This window comes from Protopterus annectens, chromosome 5.part0, assembly GCF_019279795.1.
Source record: "Protopterus annectens isolate FY-2018-M chromosome 5.part0, PAN1.0, whole genome shotgun sequence".
Taxonomy (NCBI): Eukaryota; Metazoa; Chordata; order Ceratodontiformes; family Protopteridae; genus Protopterus; species Protopterus annectens.
This window is the reverse complement of record NC_056735.1, coordinates 1,325,219,613-1,325,242,093: the sequence shown is the minus strand read 5'-3', so window position 1 is coordinate 1,325,242,093 and position 22,481 is coordinate 1,325,219,613.

Below are 22,481 nucleotides of genomic sequence, written 5' to 3'. Positions count from 1 at the left end.
ATCTGGATTTCTGGCTTTCTCCCTGATCTCCGTTTTCACTATTTTTTATGCTGTATTTCCTACCTAGTTTTATTCCTCTTACTTCCCCTTTCAGGGTTGTATCTTCTCCTCTCTCCCTTCACCTTACTTTGTGCCACCTCTTCTGACAACCTCTAACTATGTCCTCCTGTCCTCTGCCCCATCTTTCTCACTCCATCTTGTCTGCTGGACTCTTGATTTTTGCTTCCCTGTAGTATTAGTCTTTCCCTTCATAGCAAATTTGGATTCCCACCAACATCACTAGCTTCCCTATTCACCTGTAGATCTCCCTTATTCCTTTGCAGATCTCACAACATGTCCAAAAGGTCCTTTCATCACACAACAGCTTGATATCCTGAATGCCTCATAACTCTTTCACTCTTCCTGTTTAGCCAGTGCATTCATACCCCATTCTTAGATCCCAAATGTTTACCTTTTATTTATATTTTACCTGTACTAAGCTACACCTTTTAAGGTTTACCTCAACCTGATAAGAATCAAGCTAAACTATGATAAAACACATACACCACAACATCAGATGCTTCTCGCAAATACCCCCCACACTCCAACCCCCACAAACCAGGCTACATAAACCAAACTCTTTCTCCATCCTTTCTCCTAAAATATGGGAAGGCCTCCCCAGCCACCTAAAGAAATTACAATCCCCTTTCTCCACCTTTACAGTTGACCTTAACTCATTCACTCCAATGGAGCACAGGAGGTTTGCACTGTAACTTCCAGTGGGCAGAGCCTAAGCCTTTTGACAGAATCAAATTATGTCTTCACATTTCAAATAAATGTTCATTTCTTTGGAATCATAGGGGTTAAGAAAGAAGTGTAAATGGAAATATGTTGAGCATAAACTATTTTATAGTGGTAGTATTCTTTGGATTATAGGTCTTAAACCAAACTTTATAAGTCACACTAAACACAGTAACTATTGCATTTGTAATATTTTGTAAACAACATACAATATCTCAGCAACCACTCAAGTTACACACATACTGGCAACATTTTATTAATCTAGTTGAAATCTTTCACATGAGGCTAAGGAGTTCTGTCTGTGTTTCTTGGTTGTTGAGAGGTTTAGAAAAATGAGAAAATTATATCCATATAAACTAATATAATAAAAACAACAGTTAATATTTATTTACCTGCAAGACACAGGTCAAATATTAATACAGTAGAGCTTGCAACTGTGTAAGGTTTAAGTTGAAATATTTTAAAACCTTGTACATAGCATGGTTTGGGCATTATTGATGCAAATATGAACCAGCAATATTTGATGCCTAGCGGCATGAGTAGGAGTTAACTGCAGATACACCTGGAGGCATCACTAGGATGTAAATTCCTCCACACCAATTCAAACTGTGCTTTCCACACAGCAGGCCACATCATGCAAGGGCCTCTCAACCTTTAGCTTTAGTCTCTTTACTACTGACTCTCCCACCATCCCCTCCTCTGACTTTCATTACCCCACACCATTCCAACCATGATGTAAGCCTGAACTATAATGTGAATTGCAAAATCTGCATTTCTTTCATAATGATTGCTACATTTACTTATTACTACTATACAGTTTTGTTATATGTTGTTTTTTCTGTTCTGTTTGTGATATGTATAACTTACTGCCTGTCTGTTCTCTTTTTTTCTTCATTGTAAATTATTTTACTCAAGCAGTACTTGCAAATGGTCAGTTGTTATTTGTGTACCACCATGGTAACTAAAATAAAAATAAGCAAATGTCAAAGAAAGATTAGTCAAAAAACAGTTCTCACTTAAATATACTTTAAAATTCCCTTAGTAAGGGACAAAGGATCACATATGCTGGCTACTTTTTCCAGATGATGTAATTTCACAAGCTTAAAGAAAAAAAATAAATACTTTTCAAGACACAAGGATAGACTTAGAAAGATACATACCTTTCAGAAATAGGCACTTGAGTCACACCTATATTTTCCACTTTCCAGAAAAACAACCAAGAAGGAGTGCTGGTCTTAATATTCCACATATTTTAAGCATGCAAAGGACTGACATTTAAATAGCATAACTTGATCCAGTTTGTTACTCTAAATATCAGTTAGATCAAATTATTCAAATACTAGTTATAATTCACATCAAAACAAGTACAGTTGTAAACTATTTTAGCTTAAACCTGTACACTGAGAGCTATACTGCATTATATAATAAATGTCCATTAATACTGAAAGTGTTCACTCTGATTGGACATCCACGCAACATGCCCATTGTAAATCAAGCATATCCAAATAGAAATAAGTCTGGCTTCTCAAGTTTTCTTAAACAACTGGTTTTCTACTAGAATATGCTAGTTTGCAGTTTAAAACTTTATATTGTACAAGGCAGATATATGAAGAGGTAGTATAGAGGTATGATTGCCACCAATGCAATTAAAAATACTGCCAGTAAACTTATTTCTAAACTGCCCAGACATTTACAGAATATCCCCAATTTCCATATATATTGTTGCCATATCTCATGTAAAGGTTTTGATTTTCCAGTGAATCACTGATGATTTTTGTCCACCAATAAGGCCAGGCTTCATATTTCCAAAACCACATAAATGGGTAACATTCTTGAAGTGAAAAAAAGAAAATGAGATACAGACAGAGATACACTACTCTTCCTTCTAATCTGTTTATGCTGCAATGGACTGATGTGGTGTGCAAACGTGTAGACAAAGGTATGCATGTGCACTACATCAGTATGCAGACCAGGAAGTGGAAGAACACTAAAGTAACATTATACAATAATATTATTTAAGAAAAATAATATTTTTTCTTAAATAATATCATTGTATAATGGTGATAATTCACTCCTGGAAGTGGTTTTCAAGGGATTTACCTATGGTTGTCTTTGTTTAATCATATTGGCTTCACCGTCATGATCAAATAACTGCAACCATGGGTAAATCCTGTAATACTCATACATAGAAGTGAATTATTGCTTAAAGATATTACAATATGAGCTGGAAACTAACAGCAATAAATAAGCAATCCTAAACAAAAATAAAAAAACAAATAGTTATTAATATTTGCTTGTGTCTGTTAACTAAAAGTCTCAAACAGTACTGCACAGTATTCTCTAAGTCTTGTTTCATCTGTTGAATTCAAAAAGTGCTCTGCTAGATACTAAACAATGAACTGTACAATTACAGCTGTAAATAGCTTTGCTGTCTTCAATGTAAGTTGGTGATAAATGTGCCAAACTCCATTTTGTTTTAAGCAGTCTATTGTATTGCTACTACCTTACTTCATATTCTAATTTTTCCTGCACTTTTGTTATTTCTGTCTCATGTTTACTGCACTTGGAAATATTCTGCAAGAGACTACTATACCAAGACTCACATCCCAACTCTTCTTTCCCCCTAAGGTCCTGTCATTATTTACTCAGCTTAACCCAGCTATATTCTGTTCAAATTGTGCTCTTGCTTAATCTATCAGTCTTGCAATGTGTAACCTTTATTTTTCCTTTGCAGTTTCTTACCCCCTCCCACACCTCCAATCACTTCCAACTCATTTTACTTACTTTAGGGTCTTACCTTGTGCTACTTTTTATTTGTTCTCCTCCTAAGAGATTGTTTTTTGTGATGATCAATGTCGCTGGTACAACCTACTCTGTTTGCCCTCACTACACTTGGGCTCACTCTGTTCCTCTACCCTACCCCCATTCCCAACCACCCCCACATCAACTACCTTTATAGTTAACCATCTCTACTCCACCCCCTCTGGGCTCCTACTTTCTGTCAACCTCAACCAATCAGATCCTCCCACTTTTAATTTAACCTCCCACCTCTCTACCCTCTATACCTCACACCACCCACCTTTACTCACTACTTCCATCCCCCTCCTCTATCTTACTAATACACATACCTTTCCTCTATCAAACTATTACCCCAGTTTCACATACTCCTTACCCTCCAATATGTTCCTCCCTCTCTTCTCTTCCTTTCTTCTTCTACTCTTATCCAACCTCACCTCCTACCATGGCCAGTTAAACCAACATCCCAACACTCCTACCTCCCCTCACAACAAAATTAACACCAATTGTCACTATTCCTCTCCCATTTTATCCACACTTTTCTTCAGTGCTGAATTTACTGTCCTCAAAATTAAATTGCCTCCAAGGTTCTCCTCACTGTACAAAATCAAACAGAAATTTCTCTCACCCTACCCCTTTATATAATTTCTCCTCCATCCTCACAACATCCTACAACTCTCAGGTGATTCACCCTAACCGTGGCCCACACTTTAACTCATCAGCTTCTACCGATTCATCACAAATTCTCCAGCAATTACTTAACCCGAGTCCCAAACATCTTTCTTTTTATTCGATAAACATCCATAGCATTCTTAACAAGATAATTGAATTCCACTCCTGGATAGCCCAATACTCCCCCAACATAGTTACTCTCTCTAAAACATGGCTGAAGCCACATAACTCTGACAAAGAATTTCTGCCACCAGCTACAACATTCTATGTCTTGACAGAACACACAAAAAGGTGGAGGTGTTGCCATTATGTACTCTAACCTAACTTTATCCCTCTACCTAACTGTCCCCCCTCCTTTCACCCAGCTGAACTTACTATTGCCAGCTGAGAACTCAGTAACTCTAAAACCCTAAACAGAGTCACCATCTACATACCCCCTGGAGAGAACATACCCTTACTAGAACAAATCCTCCATTGGATGTCCAACAATATACCTAATGAAATGATAATACTAGGTGATGTTAAAATCAATTGTCTCCCCCTCATCTCTAACTCACCCCACCAGCATAAACCTATATGGCTAGACCCAAATTATCTCTTTCCCCACTTTTCTTCATAAACCCACAAACACCAGCTCTATCCTGGACTAGATTCTTGTCTCCAAGCCTAACCTCTGTCGCTACTCTGAGTCCCAACCAGATTCACTTAGTGACCACTCCCCTATACACATCCAACGACTCTCCCTCCACCTGTTCAGACCTCATAAATTTAAAGAATGCTGAAAGCTAACCAACTTCAACCCTGATACTTTCAATAGTTCTGTCATTGCTATAAACTGGTCCTTCCTGTCATCCTTATCTCTGGATGAACCTGTTCTTCAGTTCAACTCCATCTTCCAAAATGCATTGAACTCCTTTGCCCCTCCCAGAACTGTCAAAATCAAATCATGGTGTTCCCCTTGGCTCAACAACTCTACTCAGTCTCTTATCCTAAACAGAGATTCCGTCTGGAAACTCTGGACTAAGAACAAATCTCCCACACACTGCCAAAAATATAGGTAACTTCAAAAGCTAACCAAAAAGCACATAAACATTGAGTAAAAGAACTTCTACCTCTCATCCCTAACAATAGAACCCAGAAACCCTAAAAAAATATGGAATATTGTCAAACAAATTTGCCACCCAGAGAATCCCTCAACTCCCAACCCCTGTCCCAGTAACACACCCCAAGAAACTACATCCATTTTCAATTCATAGATCACAGATACCATTAGCAAACTTATGCAAAATGCCCACCCAAACAATCCCACACTGCCCACCACCCCCTACTGCAAAAGAGCCCATTCTCACTAAATCCCATGCCAATCAGCTACATTAAAAAATTCTACTCAGACTTAAACAATGTTCCCCATCAGTTGACAACCTGCCATATCTCTTCCTAAAGACTGCTGCTAACTCCATAGTACATCCTGTCTCCATCCTCATAAACCATTCAATCAGTGAATCCACTGTCCCTACTCTCTGGAAAAATTCCATATCATACCTATCCACAAAGTTGGAAATTCTGTAGAACCCTGTAATTATTGACCTATTACCATACACTCTCCCCTCTACAAAATTCTTGAGCACTGTGTTCATAAAGAAATCTTGAATTATCTCACTCAAGAAAACCTGATCACCTCTAGCCAGCACAGCTTCCACTTCCACCATAGCACCACGGCTGCACTCATTTCTTTTACTAACTCCATCTTCCTAGCTAGAGACAATGAGAACCTAGTGTCTTGCCTCTTTTTAGATCTCTCCAAAGCCTTTGGCACTGTCTCTCACCACATCCTCATCTCCAAACTCTCTCAACTCAACCTCTCTTCATCAACTATTTCCTGGTTCAAGAGCTATCTCACAGACAGACAGCAATCCATAAAATGGCTCTCTGTTCTATCTCCTTTTCTCCCCATCAGAATGGGTGTCCCACAAGGCTCAGTTTTAGGCCCCCTCCTTTTTAACATCTTTACTAACCACATTCACACATCCTGTCCTCAGTGATCCCTCATACACTACACAGACAACTCCAAAATAATTTCTATTGCTACCAACCCCTCCAACCTGCTAATCCTGACACAAACATCTTTCAACCTCACTGAAACATAGCTTACTAACAACCAACTCATACTTAACCCTAAAAAGACAAACCTTCCTCTCTTTCTTCCAAAATCCCTTTATCATCTTAAATCCTCATTCACCATCTCTTCCCTTATCAACACTACTATCATAGCTGAAACCCACATTAAGCTCATTGGAGCAATAATAGATGATCAATTTAAATTTGACCTTCATGTACTTCGCTATATCAAGAAAACTCACTAAAAGCTTGGCCTACTGTTTAGAAACAAAAGGTTCTTCACACCAAACTCCAGGACTTGACTTGCCCAAGCATACCTTCTCCCTAATCTGTTCTACAGCTCCTAAATCTTACCCAACTTACAGTCCTCACTACTTTCCAAACTTGAAACCACCTGCAACAAAGTTGCTAAATTTGCAGCTAATCTGCCTTCTAAATCACACCACCATCATACTCTCTAGACACTCAGCTGGCTAGAGCTTACCAACCAACTCTTATTTATGCAACTTCTTATTATCCATTCTATGTTGAATAAGCCCTCTTCCTGCCCTAGCATCTCTTCACCTGTCCCCCTCTATAAGCCCCTTGATTCCCTCAGAAGCTCAGACCAATGTCACTTACAGATTCACAAACCTAAAAAATGTATAGGACCAAATCTCTGCAGCTATTTCCTGCTCTTTCATGGAACAAGCTTCACATGACCCTCAGAAATATTACCCACATCCATAAATTCAAGAAAACTCTCAAAAGGTACCTTAACAGCACCTAGACTTGTCACTGAGATCATCTCAATTGAACCCATCCATTTCTCCCTCACTATCCTCCCTATTCCACCCTTCCCTTTTACTACAACTAACTCATTAAACAAACTGCTTTGAACTGTACAATTGTCCTCTGATGAAAACCCAATGTGTCTTTTGCCAGTGTTTAGTTATTGCCTAATTTTATACCTACTACTCACATTAAATGTCTGTGTTGCTGTTTTATTTACTTATACTGTTAAGACATTCACTTAATTGTTATTTTGTAAAGTTTTTTTTATTGTATTTTACTCAGTCTTGTAATTTTTCTTGCCTTATTGTATTGTGGAGCTTTATGGACATTTGCTTAATTGTTTTATTGTATATTTTTTACTGTATTCTACTTATGTTTTGTAATTTTTCTTGCGTACTTCTACTGTGGAGCTTTTCTCCCTGGGCCTCTGCTGAAAAATGGCTTGTGCTCAGTTGAACTATCCCGGTCAACAAATGTCAAATAAATAAATAATAAATAGGTATGAACCAGAAACTAATAGCAGTAAATTAGCACACACAGCAAAACTAACAACAACAACAAAAAAACAGTTCTTCATATTTGCTTATTGAAATCAAAGTACTTTGCTAGAACTAAACTATGAAATTTGTATTCTACATCTGTAAGTAGCTTTCAAAGCAACTGTGCACCTACTGTTTTTCATATGTAAGTTAGAGGTCATCAGGACTTGAAGGAAAATATAAAAACTGAGAAGTGAGAAGTCAGAACAGTCCTTCCTGTAATCTTCAGTTTACCACTTTTAAGTGGCTCTGTTTAAATGTGTATATAGCTAGGCATTTTATGGTCGCCACAATAACTTGCCCAAGTACTGATCCTGCCCCTACTTGTCTGGCATTTGTTTTCTGGCTCAGTGATACAATCTGAAATGGCTAAATGCAGTGAAATGCTCTACTTCCATTAACATTAAGAGCATATACATGTATCCATTAACATTAAGAGCATATACATGTATATATATATATATATATATATATATATATATATATATATATATATATATGTTAGACTCTGATACATCTCCTGTAATTGTTACTATAATATCCCCTACTCTGATCCAATATTCCATTATGCTTATTAACTTACACAGTCATCTATTCCCTTTTGAAAAAGCTTTATGCAATGTTCAGCTATGCCCATGTCTGTTACTATATACTATTTTATATAATACTTATATTTGTTCAGCTGCATACTTTTGGAAGATTAGGGTGGGTCTCTGATTATAACTAACTTATGTGTTTGAGATATAAATGCCAAGAAATTCTTCTGAGAGGTGAATCTTGGCATTTATACCGAGAAAACATAATAAAGGGTTATGAATGGTAACAATCCATATTTTTTATTTATTTACACATTAGTTAATCATAGTGCATGACATTTTATCTGTTAAATGTACTACCAGTTGCAGAAAAAAAACAAAAAATGAAAAAAAGTGTAGAAGCATGAAGTGTTTTATCAAGTTTCAAAACTTTTGAAAGCCGATAAAACACTTAGCACTGTCAGACAGCAGGCGTAGCTGATGTGTCCCCCTGAATAACAAGCTTGAAAGATATTTTGTTCTGTCACATTTTTTTTGTTTAAAAGTGTTGCAGAGAAAAGTATCCAACAGCTTTTAAAGTTGTTTTTACCTTCTGCTGCTGCTCTCTGCCACCTGCCACTGTCCCTTGTTCATCGCTAGTGCAACAACCAAACTGAACTTAACAGCTTTTAGTGGTGCTTAACAAACTTGTCTATTTCCTGTTGTTGGAGTGTAATCATGGTATTCTATGTACTATATACTGACTGTTGTTTGTTTAAAGCTTTTCACCTTGGGCTTCCACTGAAAAGGGGGTTTCAACCGAGTCCAACTTTGCTGACAAACAAAAGCACATAAATAAAAAAATAAATGATGATCTCTAGGCAAGTGACTAAAATAAGCCTTTCATGTAATAGTCCCTTATCCAGACTAGCAAATCGAATGAATGAATTAGCAGTTATCACAATGGATTAATGTTATGAGTTGTTAATGAGCTGCTTCCTGTAGTTCAGCATTTGTTTCCCTCAGCCTCAACTTGCCTTCTGTGTGACATTGAGCAAGTCACTTAACCAGTGTCCTGGGGAAATTTGGATATTAATCTGGGCTCATTAATGGTCTTCTGGACCACATGCCCAGTAATTACTATGAACCTATAAAGAATGGACACATAAATAATCAAATAAATACATTTAAAGTAAGAAGGTTGAAATTCTGAGTTTTAAAAGCAAAGGTTCAACATTCAAAAGAAGGGTCTCAGATAAGAACTAAGAAGCACAGTATATTTTAAGGGTCACAATGAATTATAAAAGTAGTTATAAAAGTAATTATATCTTAAGCAAAATGTGACTAGAGTACTAGTCCAAAGTAAAACTGTATGAGAAGGGTAGCTGTCTAATGGACAGTTCTGTGAAAACCATATCATTGCAAGAATGGAGGCTGTGCTGCACAAAAGGTGCACCGTAAGGTGGAGTAACCACATTGTTGATTATATTAAACATGATCATACCTCTCAACCTCTTAGAGCAAGAAATCTGAATAAACACATAAATAAAAGTGGGACAAAGGCCCAGAAATAGAGACAGTTCTTAAATATTGCTCTTACAAACTTAGAAAGTTGATAGAACAACAGGTTTTACATTAGCATGAATTTTCTGAAGGGTATGAAGTCTGAAACTCAAATGTCTTCCATTATTTTCTAACTTCAGTCTTTAATGATTTGGCACTTATTTGCCAGAAAACCTCAATTTTATGAAAAAATGGACCAAAAATATGAAACAAAAATCTGGACATTCTGCGAAAATCTGTACACTTGAGAGGTATGATACATGATGATGGTGCTGAGTGTGTGTGTGTGTGTGTGTGTGTGTGTGTGTGTGTGTGTGTGTGTGTGTGTGTGTGTGTGTGTGTGTCCATTTACATTTTGGGTGGATTGAGGCTTTGCTGCAACATAAGACAGATGTCTGTTTTTAGTGAATTTTTCATACTGTTTGCCTCCTGAAAACTACATTTTCTGTCCTGTCTTCAGAAATCATGCCTAGACCAAGCCAAAACAATTATCCAGTACCTAAGTGATTACCAGTCTTGACGGTTAAAAAATTCAACCATTTATAAGGTTTACAACATAGCTCCATTCTAGCTGTTCTAGTTTAGATCTGCAGCCACTTTGCTCATTTAGGCCTGAAAACCATTACCAGCCTATTGCCTTTAGTCATACTGTCCTGCTGTTGTTCACTCTGCCACCATATTATTTATCCTCAAGCCCTTGGTTAGATCTGTCTTGTCTATCAGTTGTATACAGTTGATATCTGTGGCCAAGAGTATCCTAGAAGAAGCACAACTGTTCCCCTTCTTCCACTTATCATGTAGAGATTCCACACTCCATTCCTCCAGTATCATACCCAGGTTTCCACCCCTACTTTTAGGGAATTCGTTTGTGACCTTAAAATCTTTAATATATGTCTTCTTAGTAGTCTCAACAAAGGACATCAGAATAAGTACAGTCATGTCTTTGTTTCAGTCCCCATGGTAGGGTTGCTCTTTACTCAGGACTCAGTCTGGAGCATCCTGCCAGAAGATCTGAAAACTGTAAATGAAATGTAGTATCAGATGGTGAATTGCTAGAATTCTGCCTACTGTCTAATATTATATTTCATGTAGGTCACTCACATCTCCTTTGCTATACATCCTGCTAGACAGGTTTTTCTGGCAGTGAGGGCACTGGTTTCCCTTGTTTATCTAACAATAAAATTTGACCTACTACTGCCAAATACTTCTTCCATTCTAGGAATGAGGTCCATATCAGCAGCAGCAGCTCTAAACAGTGATGCCACTCTATATTTCTTATGTGCCCCATCTTTCTCTCTCTCTCTTGCCATGAGCAGAAATAATATCCCCAAGCATACTGTCCTGCCATGGCTGATATAAAAATTGAGTTATTATAGACAACTGATACGTCTTGCAAGAAAGGCATTCTTAGAAAGTAACTATGAGCTGCTCCCATCCCAATAAATTATTTTGCAATTTCTGTCACTAACACTATCCCAATAGCATGGCTTACGTCTCTGCTCTATTCCCTCCCTGGGTGAACAAATAAACAGGCAAAGTTACACTCCTGCCCACTCACCTCACTACAGCTCCTGACACCCTCTAACATATACTTGAGGCTACTGATTATGGCAGTGGAATGGGAGGTGCCAACACTGCCCCAGTACATGAGGCTCAGGCCCTAGCAAGTGTTCATTCTTGACTGTGTTAGTCTTACAAAGAAGAACTTTAAGTGCTTGGCAAAGGTTCTGAAATTAATGCAGTAAACTAAACTTCTGTAACTATGAGAATGCAATCCATACACAATGGACTGTAAGACACTTCAAGGTCCACTCATTCCCTATGTTGAATCTGTCAATCAGTGTGCCGGTGGATACATTTACATATCCCATAAGCAGGCATGTATCAAAATAAACTTAATGTCTCATTTCTATGTCTAGTCACTTCCACGGGCTCATGCTTGACTGGATAAAATCTAGAAGCTGTCTCAACATCTAATTTAGTAAGTTAGCATTCCCCTACAACCCTGTATATCCACATTGACTAATCCAGAGATGAATAAGTGACCTTCTTGCATAGTTATTAAACAGTTTAAACGTCAAAAAAGAATATATGGTGAAAGACCCAGAACTGTCTCGGTTCTTTGTTACAAACAGTAAGGGTGATATTTTGCAAATCTGTCATGGATGGCTGAAAATATGAAAAATGGCCTGCTCTGTCTGTTCAATCCTTAGAAAGAGCAGCCCAACAGTACCTCGTTTGCCATAATATTTTCAAATTCTGCTCAAAGAAAATTGCTTTACAAAATGTGGAAAGTGACTTACTCAAGAGAACAAAAATGACACTTACCAGAACTAATATCCTTTAGTGTGCCATAGAAACTAAAGCAGATAACAAATTGGTACATTCTAAGCCATACTAAAACCATGGACTTAAAGTAATTTTCTGCAAATTCAGAACAATGAGATGTGATGTCCCTTCTGAGCTTCAGCTTAAGTGGAATTCTGCAAGCAAATGAACACAGCAGATTCAGTGGGAAATATGATACCTACTAAAAATGTAATAAAATAAATGAATACATACAAAGAAGAATTAGCACAATTTATGGTAGCATTTATCTTAATACAGGATGTTGAAAAGGGATATATTGGATACATAGCCGGCCTTAGGCATAGGCTAACTAGGTGGCCACATAGGGCGCCGCTCTGGTAGGGGCGCTTTTCCAGTATTTATTTGGTATACATAGAACAGGATGGGGGCACCTGGTAGTGTGGTGGGAGGTGCCGTGGAGCCCTTTTGCCTAGATTTGGCACCAGTTGACTTAAGGCCACTCCTGATTGGATATACATTGCATTCCTTAAGAAACACAGCAGAAGGTAACTAGAGTATGCTGAAGTAAAAGAGAGAGACTGCAGAAGATATTATTATTTCTACCCAGTCCTTGCTTTCCAATTGCTTACTGAGAGTCCTTGTTTTTTTTATAAATTCAAAATTAAAACCCATATTTTAAATGTGTGGATTTGATCGTATAAGACTTAATTATATCATACTTATAATTTCTCTTGCTAACAAAACAGAAGTCTGTAAATCCATGCTTTGTTGCAATGAAAACATCAAGGCAAAGGTGAAGGCAGAATTTTACATTGCTTAAAGACACTCCATAATTCTGGTTTATCAATGTTAAGAGTGAGAGGGTCTTGCATACCATTTCAATTATTTTATCTTTTTTCTAGTACCCATCCTATGAATCATACTACAGGCTACTGCTGTAGCTGCATGACTGTAAATATAACATAAGAAAGACTTCTTAAAATGTAGCTGAAACTCCAAAAAAATTATGTGCAATGCTAATGCCACTTGTTGTACTACAAATGGAATGAAAAAAATATTGCACAGCTTTCAGTCACTAATGTGAATCAGCAAAGGCATTACATTAAGTACGAGCGTTCATTTCTGATATGGTTTTGTTCGACAATAGTGTTATTCAAGGATGAAATTGAAAATAACTTAAGGCAGATGAAAGGATATATTCATGCAGTATATCACATCACTTTTCACACTACACATAATTAACATTGATCTATGGAGTTCAACACCATATACAGCTTGAATTTGCTGCTCTTCTCTGGGATGCTGAGTGTGTGGTTTATAAATAGTATTGGGATTCCCTCAGTGACTCATAGGCACACCTGCAGTCCATGCCAAGCTCCCAGCCACACACTGTAAAACCATGAATTAAAACAACCATATCAGCATCATCTTCACCACTGGAGCATCTCTCATGTGTTTGATGGAATAGAGACATAAAGGGTGCATGAGGATTGAGACGTGCACTGTCATGCTATTGTTGTTGTGCACTGAATGTCTCATACTTCCACCAATGCTGTAAGTACCACTGCACTAAGTTCATGCCTGGCCTGTGGAGAGGCACCTTGCTTTATGAAATGTTCAAGTATATAGTGACTGCTAGGTACTTGGTCAGGTGTAACACACAGGCACCTTGCTTTATGAAATGTTCAAGTACGTAGTGACTGCTAGGTCATGTTGGTATGTACACAGAAGCAATGGGCCATACTCATACATTGTGCTCCAGTACAAATGAAGAAGGCCACCAATAGCCATGATTTATAAAGGTTTACTTTATGGAGAAGGGACTGGCATCCGATTCAGGCAGTTCATGTTGATAATTCCTTATATTTTGACTATCATGTCTCAGTAGTAGTTCAGAACTCCTATCCTTCCAAAGCATCCTTTCTAGATAAAAAAAAGTCTTTTAATTTTGCTTTAATCCTCTCTTACTGTACCAATAACTGAATATACTGCACAGTTTGGTGTATGTCTGCCTAAAATTATCACTCAAATTGAAAGACCTCAGAAATTCCTTACTGATCAGTGGCCAAAAGGCCATCAGTTATTTGGAGAGACTGATGGCCGTCTCAATGTAATTAGTCTCTTACAAACTATTCCAGGGTGACCTAAGTCTGTCATTCTGCAAAATGAAAGATCCCAACTTCCTTGACTTTTTATTTCTTTGCTGAACAAATGGATTTTCAAATACCTGGTTAAAGGACCAGAACCACTGTCAACTGATCAAAAATAAATTTTGCCAGATAGATTCATATTCTGGTTTAGATTCATATTGCAATATATGCTCACCTCTGCAAAAAAAAAAAAAGACTATGACTACATGTCAAGCAGATTACCACCCTTGCCACCTTCAAGGAAAACTGAGATAACTGAATAGGCAGCCTCAAATTTTTCCCCAGTCTGTATTGTGTTGTCCCACTTGAGGATGGAGGGAAATTTCTAATATGATTTCTCGGCTATGCTTGTAATGGTCTTTAGATTGATATTATATTACTTCTATGTGAACCTAAGTTTGTAACAGCTGCACAATGCAGCTTACCAATCAGCCAAATCAGTATAGAAATCTGAAGTGTTAATCGACATAGCATGCCCGAACAACAATGTCAGTCTTCTAAACCATTTAATTTCACACTGCTGACCTGACCCTGTCAGTACTGGTTCCAACCAGCTAGGCCACTGTGATATCCATCTCCAGTCTGTCTCCAGCCTGTCCCCCAGTTTTTTTCACTTTCTTTTCTTTTCAACCCCTCCTCCAGACTCTTTAACTTTGCCTCCCTCCCTATGGTGCCATCTTTACCTCTCTGAACCACTCGAACCCTTTCCCTATACTACTGCTAGAACGTTCCTTATCCCCTTACATACTTTCCTCTGAACTTACCTTCCACTCCACTGATTTTTTTTTTTACCTTGATTCATTCTTCCTTCCCTTGGCTCCACCTGCTTTGTTTGCCCTGCCGGCTGACTCTGATCCCCTACCCTACCCACAAATCCCACCCACCCCAATACCCCTACACTTAGCTAGCCACTCCCACCACTTCCACTGTTCAATCCAAACTACCCATCATAGCCCCAAAATCACCTCCCATGGTTCACCCAGTAAAATAAGCCTACCCTTCAGAGTTTACTGCCAAACATGACTTATCCTAATAAACTACCAAACAATTAACATAAACCATAAATATCTTATTCAAAGTAACTTCCCAACTTAACTCACTCCTTACTTCTACTCAATCAACATCATGACCCTCAAACCTCTATCCCTACTTACTCAAATAATACTTCAAATTACCTTAACTTGCCTAAACTATATCACCCAACCTACTAATGCAAACCACTCCCCCATTTCACACCACTACCCCATCCTCTACAAAGTACACATCTGCTGTTACTTATATATCTCCCAGTCTCTACCCCATCAACACTAACATGCTCTTACCCTATAGAATCCTACCTAACTCTAAAAACACTTTTCCCAACTACACTAGTCTAATGTCCACAAAACTCTCTACCTGTATACTACACCCCAAACAAACCAAATACCTCACCCATTATCTTATCTCTAGTCTTCTCTCTAGGGACATCCACCCAAACCCAGGCCCCTCTACCTCACTGAATCCAACCCCCCAAACCCACCCCCCAAGCAACAGGCAAACACCTCCACTTCTCAGCTCTAAATGCTCAGAACCTATGTAACAAAATTCCAAACCTTCATGCCTGGCTTCTACATAACCAGCCCGATATTCTCTCCATCACAGAAACCTGGCTTAAGCCCCACATACAAGATTCTGAAATAACTCCTCCCAACTACCGCATGTTAAGAAATGACAGAACACAAAAAAGTGTGGTGTAGCACTCCTTTACTTGGCATACCTCTTAGTCACCCCCTATACCAAACCCTTTCCAAAATTTGGCAAGGCAGAAATATACCAGCCCTACTCCACCTAAACAAGCATAAACTCATATTTGTTCTCTCCCTCTATATTCCCCCTGGAGACAATATCTCATCCCTTGAAGATATTCTCTACTGGATCTCTACCAACATTACTCACAAAACCATAATACTGGGGGATGTGAACATAAACTGGGCCACAATCCAATCTCCCACTAACTCACTCAATATTAACTTGCATAACTTTACACAACTAATCAATTCCACTATCAGGCCTTCCAAGAACTCCATTACTGGAAGTACAATAGACTGGATTCTAGTATCCCATCCTCACTATTTCTCTGATAGTGGTATTCTCCCTGACCCACTAGCTGACCACTTCCCCACTTTTTCCCACTGTCTCCCCTCTTCCATATAACTAACGCACACCTATATTTCCAATCATTGCCTAAAGAACTTCAATTATGAAATCTTCTCAAATTCACTAAAAAGCACAAACTGGAACCCATTAAAGACAATAATAATGCTCTCTCCTACTTTAACTGTACTTTCACAAACCTGCTCAACTCCTTTACCCCTATAAAAACAAAACATATAAAAACTAACCCTGTACCCTAGGTAACCAAAAATACCTTAGCTACTATATAACTCTGTGACAAAGCCTGGACACATTACCATAAAAATATAACCACTATTGCCCTAAACAAATATAAAACACTACAAAATAAAGTCAAAAAAATGTATTACCTCAAACCGCAAAGCCTATTTCTCCTCTCTCCAAACCATCCACACCACCAATCCCAAATCATTTTGGAAAGGAATCTCATCTCTCCTCAACCCAGGAAAAAAAGAAAACCCTTGCCCCGACCCAGATGCCTCTGACATGGACTTAGCCACCCAATTTAACTCTTTCTTCATAGAGTCCATTAGCAAGCTAACATTGTCCTTCACCAACACCTCTACACCTCCTCCTCAGCATGCACCCATCCCTTCCTCCCCTAGCATCCCTTGCCCCCAACCTTCACATTTCTCTATCAATCCCATCTCTATATTCATAAAACCTTTTTCTAAAATTAAAACCTGGTTCCAGTGCCCCTGATGAAATTCCCTCCCACTACCTAAAAGTAGCCACAGAAGCCATTGCTCTCCCTATCAGCATACTTATTAATCAGTCTATCTCAGAAATCCAGGTCCCCCAGCTCAGGAAGAAAGCCTTTATTATTCCTCTTCATAAAGGTGGCAATAATAATGACATCCCAAATTTTTGCCATATTGCCATTCTAGCCACTATTTCTAAGCTACTTAAGAAGTGTGTACACCGACAACTCTTAACCTACCTCATCAATAATCAGCTTCTTACCCACACACAACATGGCTTTAGACCAGGTCATAGTACCTCCACTGCCCTCCCCTCCTTCCTAGAAACAATCAACAAAGCCAGCGACTCTGGCCACTTCATATCCCCTATTTTCCTTGACCTCTCTAAGGCATTTGACACTATTTCCCACAACCTCATTCTTACCAAACTCTCTAAACTTAACCTATCCCCTTCCTCTACCCAGTGATTCTCAAGCTATTTCACAAACAGGCAACAATCATTTAAATGGAAAAAAGCTACCTCACCCTTCCTTAATACATCCACAGGCATCCCCCTAGGTTCCATTTCAGGCCCCCTATTATTCAACATATTCATAAATGATTTCTTCCAAGCCATTCCATACTCCAGTTTCATCCAATATGCCAATGATTCTACTATAATCTGTTCCTCCACTTCCATCACAACTCTTAATACTCTAACACAAACTGCCTTCTCTTCCACTGAACAGTGGATGCTAGACAACCATCTAGCCCTTAATGCAACCAAAAATAAAACTTATGTTAGTCAATGCATCCTAAACCTCTTCCCTAGACAAACATTACTTCATAATTTTTTGTGTATATATATATATATATATATATATATATATGTAATGAATTTCAAAACAAGTGGAAGGATGGGGAATGGGTGTATATATTCACACTTGTATTTATGTATTTATGCATTATACTGTTTATATATTTTTAAAACAATTTTTTACACAAAAATATTTAGTACTATGTATATTTATTTATTAATATAAATTATATATTATATATTTTACATAAACCATATTACATATATTTTATATATTTTTATATATTTTATATTTATACATAAACAATTATGAATCTAATCAGCATCTTTGTAAGTATTTTTAGATAAAATGGTCCACTTTTATTTTATTTTATTTCATTCATTTCTATATATCAGTACTGCTATCATTTTTCAAGAGCAACACCTTGTTATAGAATCACGTTTCATCTATGGTAAAATTGGTGTGTATACATTTAATAGGTTGTTCATTTTAGAATGGTTAAATTAATCAATTAACTAATTTTTATGCCAGCCCACTATTGGACAAGTATATATAAGAGAAGTACTTGTTAAATTAATTGTCTCTGAAGAAGTCTCCGTAGGGAGATGAAAGCGCTTAGTCCGTTTTTAACTATTGTTTCGTGCTGTTGTGATACGTGTTAGAATAAATCTACTTTCATATTTTGGATGTTGTCCAGCTGATTTTTCACTGCTTGTATTGAAGGACTACCTTTATTGCTCTCTGAACAGGCTGGTTGGAATACTTAATAATTGCCAGCAAAAATATTATCCCCCTAGAACTAGTCTCTGTCACAAAATTACTAGGAATTATCATCGATGATCAACTAAAATTTGACAAGCATCTACAAGCAAATATAAAAAAAAACATAGAAAATTAAGTATGCTTTACTGCCATAGTCGCTTTATCTCTCCCACCACCAGGATTACATTAGCTAATACATACCTCATCCCATCCCTTTTATATGGTGCGTCTATCCTAACCAGCCTACAATCTTCCATCAAAACAAAACTCTCATCTTGTTATAACAAAATATCCAGATTTGCAGCAGGTCATAGAGCCTCTTTCCACCACTGTAATTCCCTTCACCAACTAAGTTGGCTAGAATTACAAACTTCCTCACATATACCCAGCTCATCCAAGCACATAAACTCATTCTGCCCCTGCCTAGCAAATACATTTGAAATGCATAAGCCAGATAGGCTCCTAGGATCCAATTCCCAAAACCTAATTAAATTGCATAAACCAACACGTCCTGCTGGGAATCACTTGATGGCCTTCTCTCTTGCATGCCTATGGAACTGTCTCCCTTCTCCTATCTGCACCACCAGCAGTGTCTCCTTGTTTAAAACCTCACTGCAATCACACCTTACTTCACAACCTAAATCTAACCACACTTTCTTCCTACCTTTCCAAACTTATTTGTTGTCTGTCACTAACTCCTAAAGTTCTACATCCCTTGGGATGTATTCAACCAACAACTAAAAAAATTACCTCATTGTATTTGCCTTAAAAAAAATACTACTTATTGAATTTACCTGATGTAATTTTGCTAATGAAAAATCTCTTTTTTTTATTTCTGTATTATGAAATATTTACTTGAATTGTGTGATATGAATTTGTACTATCCAAAATATGTATTTAACATTTAATTGAAATGTATATTATGGATTTGTGCTTTTTCTGTACTATGTATTTGTATTTCTCCAGAGCTTTTCTCCCCAGGACTCCATTGAAAATGGGCTCCTTGTAGCCCAATGGACTATCTTGGAAAACAAACTGCAAATAAATATATAAATAAATAAATGAATTCATTAATTAATTTTCTAAAATCTAAATTTAATGTATGTGTACTCATGCACTAGCTCCATCAGTGCATACAAACTACAGTAGACAACTGAACATAATAGTAGGGAAAGGACCTTACATTACCTCCACAGTGAACAGTAATACTGCAATCCCCCTAGATCAGATGGTGTTAGTGTATGCGAATAACAGCTGTTCCACATACATGAGCATGAGCAATGAAGAAACAGTGTTCATGAATAACTTGTGCTCATGCCTAAGAGCACTGGGACAACATACAAACCCGTTTGTCTTCCTCATTACTGGTGCAAAATTATTTTAGCAACTGCATTAACAAAGATTTCCTGATGGTAATTCATGGCAGCTACATGAACCGCAGTGGTGGTGCTGCAGTAGCGTTGTCGCCTCACAGTAAGACACTGACCGGTTCGACTCTCAGCTAAAGCGTCTTCTGCGTGGTGACATGTGTGAATGGGTGTACCTTCGTTGAAGGTTGTGCATCAGGGCTGGCAAACCGGCATGTAAAAATCAACTGCCAATCATTAGCAGACCGGAGTTCCACTGTGGCGACCCCTAGCCGGGAAAAGCCGAAAGACACAACAACAACAACAATTCATGGCAGCTACATGTCTGCTCATAAAACTGGCTAAACATTTCAACACAAATGTGGGTGCCTCTAGGCATGCTCTAAACACAATTTTGTCACCTGATGCATTCAGCAATTTGAAATGAAAGGTCAGGATGTATGTCTTAGACAATGTGAAGAAAGCAGGTACTGAAAGCAGATTTAAAGTACAGGATAGACTACAGCTTTTTTCAATGTAGTTTTAGGTTGGTGGGAACACCATGATTTGACTCCCATTTTGACATAGAGCAAGATCATTTAGTACAATAATGTGTGGATGATTTATTTCTGGTTATAGAGGAAATGACTGATGATTGTCTATCCCTTGTGCAGCTTTTGAACCAGAAGTCTGACTTTTTAAAATTCAACTTATGGGATTTTCATACAAAAGTGAGTTTCTTGGATATCACTATTAGTTGGGACAATGAAAGTAAAATGTTTGAAACCTGCATACATAGGAAAGATACATTTTGTAATAATTTACCTGCATTATAGAAGTAATCACCCAACTTTATCAAAAAGAACATCCCTCATCGCCAATATATAAGGGCCTCCAGAATGACAACCACAGAGAATATTTGAAGAAGTTTAATTTATAACCTCTTTGTTTGAACACAGAGGTTACAAAATAGAAAAATTACAATGAGTAGCTCAGGAAATTAAATCCAAAAGAGAAAAGAGGTTTCCCCCTATTTTAGTTAAACCATTTATTACAAATACTAATGGAATACAAAGAGGTCTACATTTTGAAAAAAAAACACAGCATGTTGTTTAGACATGTCTGTAGACAGTGAAGCTATTCGTTCCATTATTTCTGAAAACTGGAAGATATTAGAAGGGAATCAAGATTTGTTAAAGGTTATAGGAAACAATCCTAATTTTGTATATTAGAATACTTTTAATTTTAAGTTCACGTTACAAAATGATACCACAAAAGTCCTATATTAGGTACCCTTTCTGGTAAAAACAGAGTAATGTAAAAGTGCGGGGTGTGTCAGATATGTAGGTTTATTTTGGAGGGACCTTATATCCTTTTACCGCATATTCAGTATTACCATCCCAGGGAGATTTAATTGCAGATCCAAGGGGTACTATATATAAGTTTGTGTTTGGGATGTAGTGCTTTTTACATGGGGATGACCACAAGACCATTAGATAAAAGAATTAAAGAGCATAAGTATTCTATTGAAGTTAAGGACAAGAAAAATACACTATTCAAACACACTCAGCAATGTCAGGAGTATAAAATGTTTTCATTTTCTGTATTGCAGCATGTACCCATGGATCTAAGGGGTGATAACTATCAGAATAAAGTAGAACAGAAAGAAACTTTGAAGCAGTTAAAAATGGAGGCTGATAAGTTCCTTGGCTTAAATGATGTCCATGTCCATGTTGGTGTGAATGACCTGAGACCTACCTTCCTGGACTACATGAAAAAAGACATGGAAGAGGTCTTCGATCTTGTAGCCCAGGCAAGTATGACCCTAGCCCTGAGTAGCATCCTGCCATCACCCAGAATTATACCACAGAACAAGGACAAAATGATTGACCTCAACAATTGGCTAAGCTTCTGGTGCCATTTTAAGGGAATCCAGTATCTGTCAGCCTGGGATGACATGATTGATAGACCACAATGCTTTGCCAGATATGGCCTGCACCTGTCGCCCTTGGGATTCTGGATACTGGCTAAGGCTCTTTCCACCCCTATAGTGCCTTTTTTAGGCAAGGTTGAAATGACAAATTCACCACCATAACAGGTACAAGCAAGCAAAATCTGAGGGTAATGCTACTCAATGCTAGAAGTCCAAACTTCAAAAAGCATTCACTGGAGGCACTCCTTAAAATGGAGAACATCGACATCTGTGCAGTGACAGAGACCTGGTTTAAGGCTCCAGAGAGCACTCCTGCATTACCAGGCTATAATTCATACCACACCTTTCGGCCACCTAACCTGGACCGAAACACAAATGGCAGAGGCGTGTCCATATTCATTAAGGATGTCCACACCTCCAGTCTAGTTGCTCAGCATAATGCATCCAAGATTATCCAAGTGCAACTAACTCTAGGCAAGAACGCAATCCAAATTGTAACTTGCTACAGATCCCCCACCATGCCCCAGGATTCCCACTCTTTATTTCTTGATAC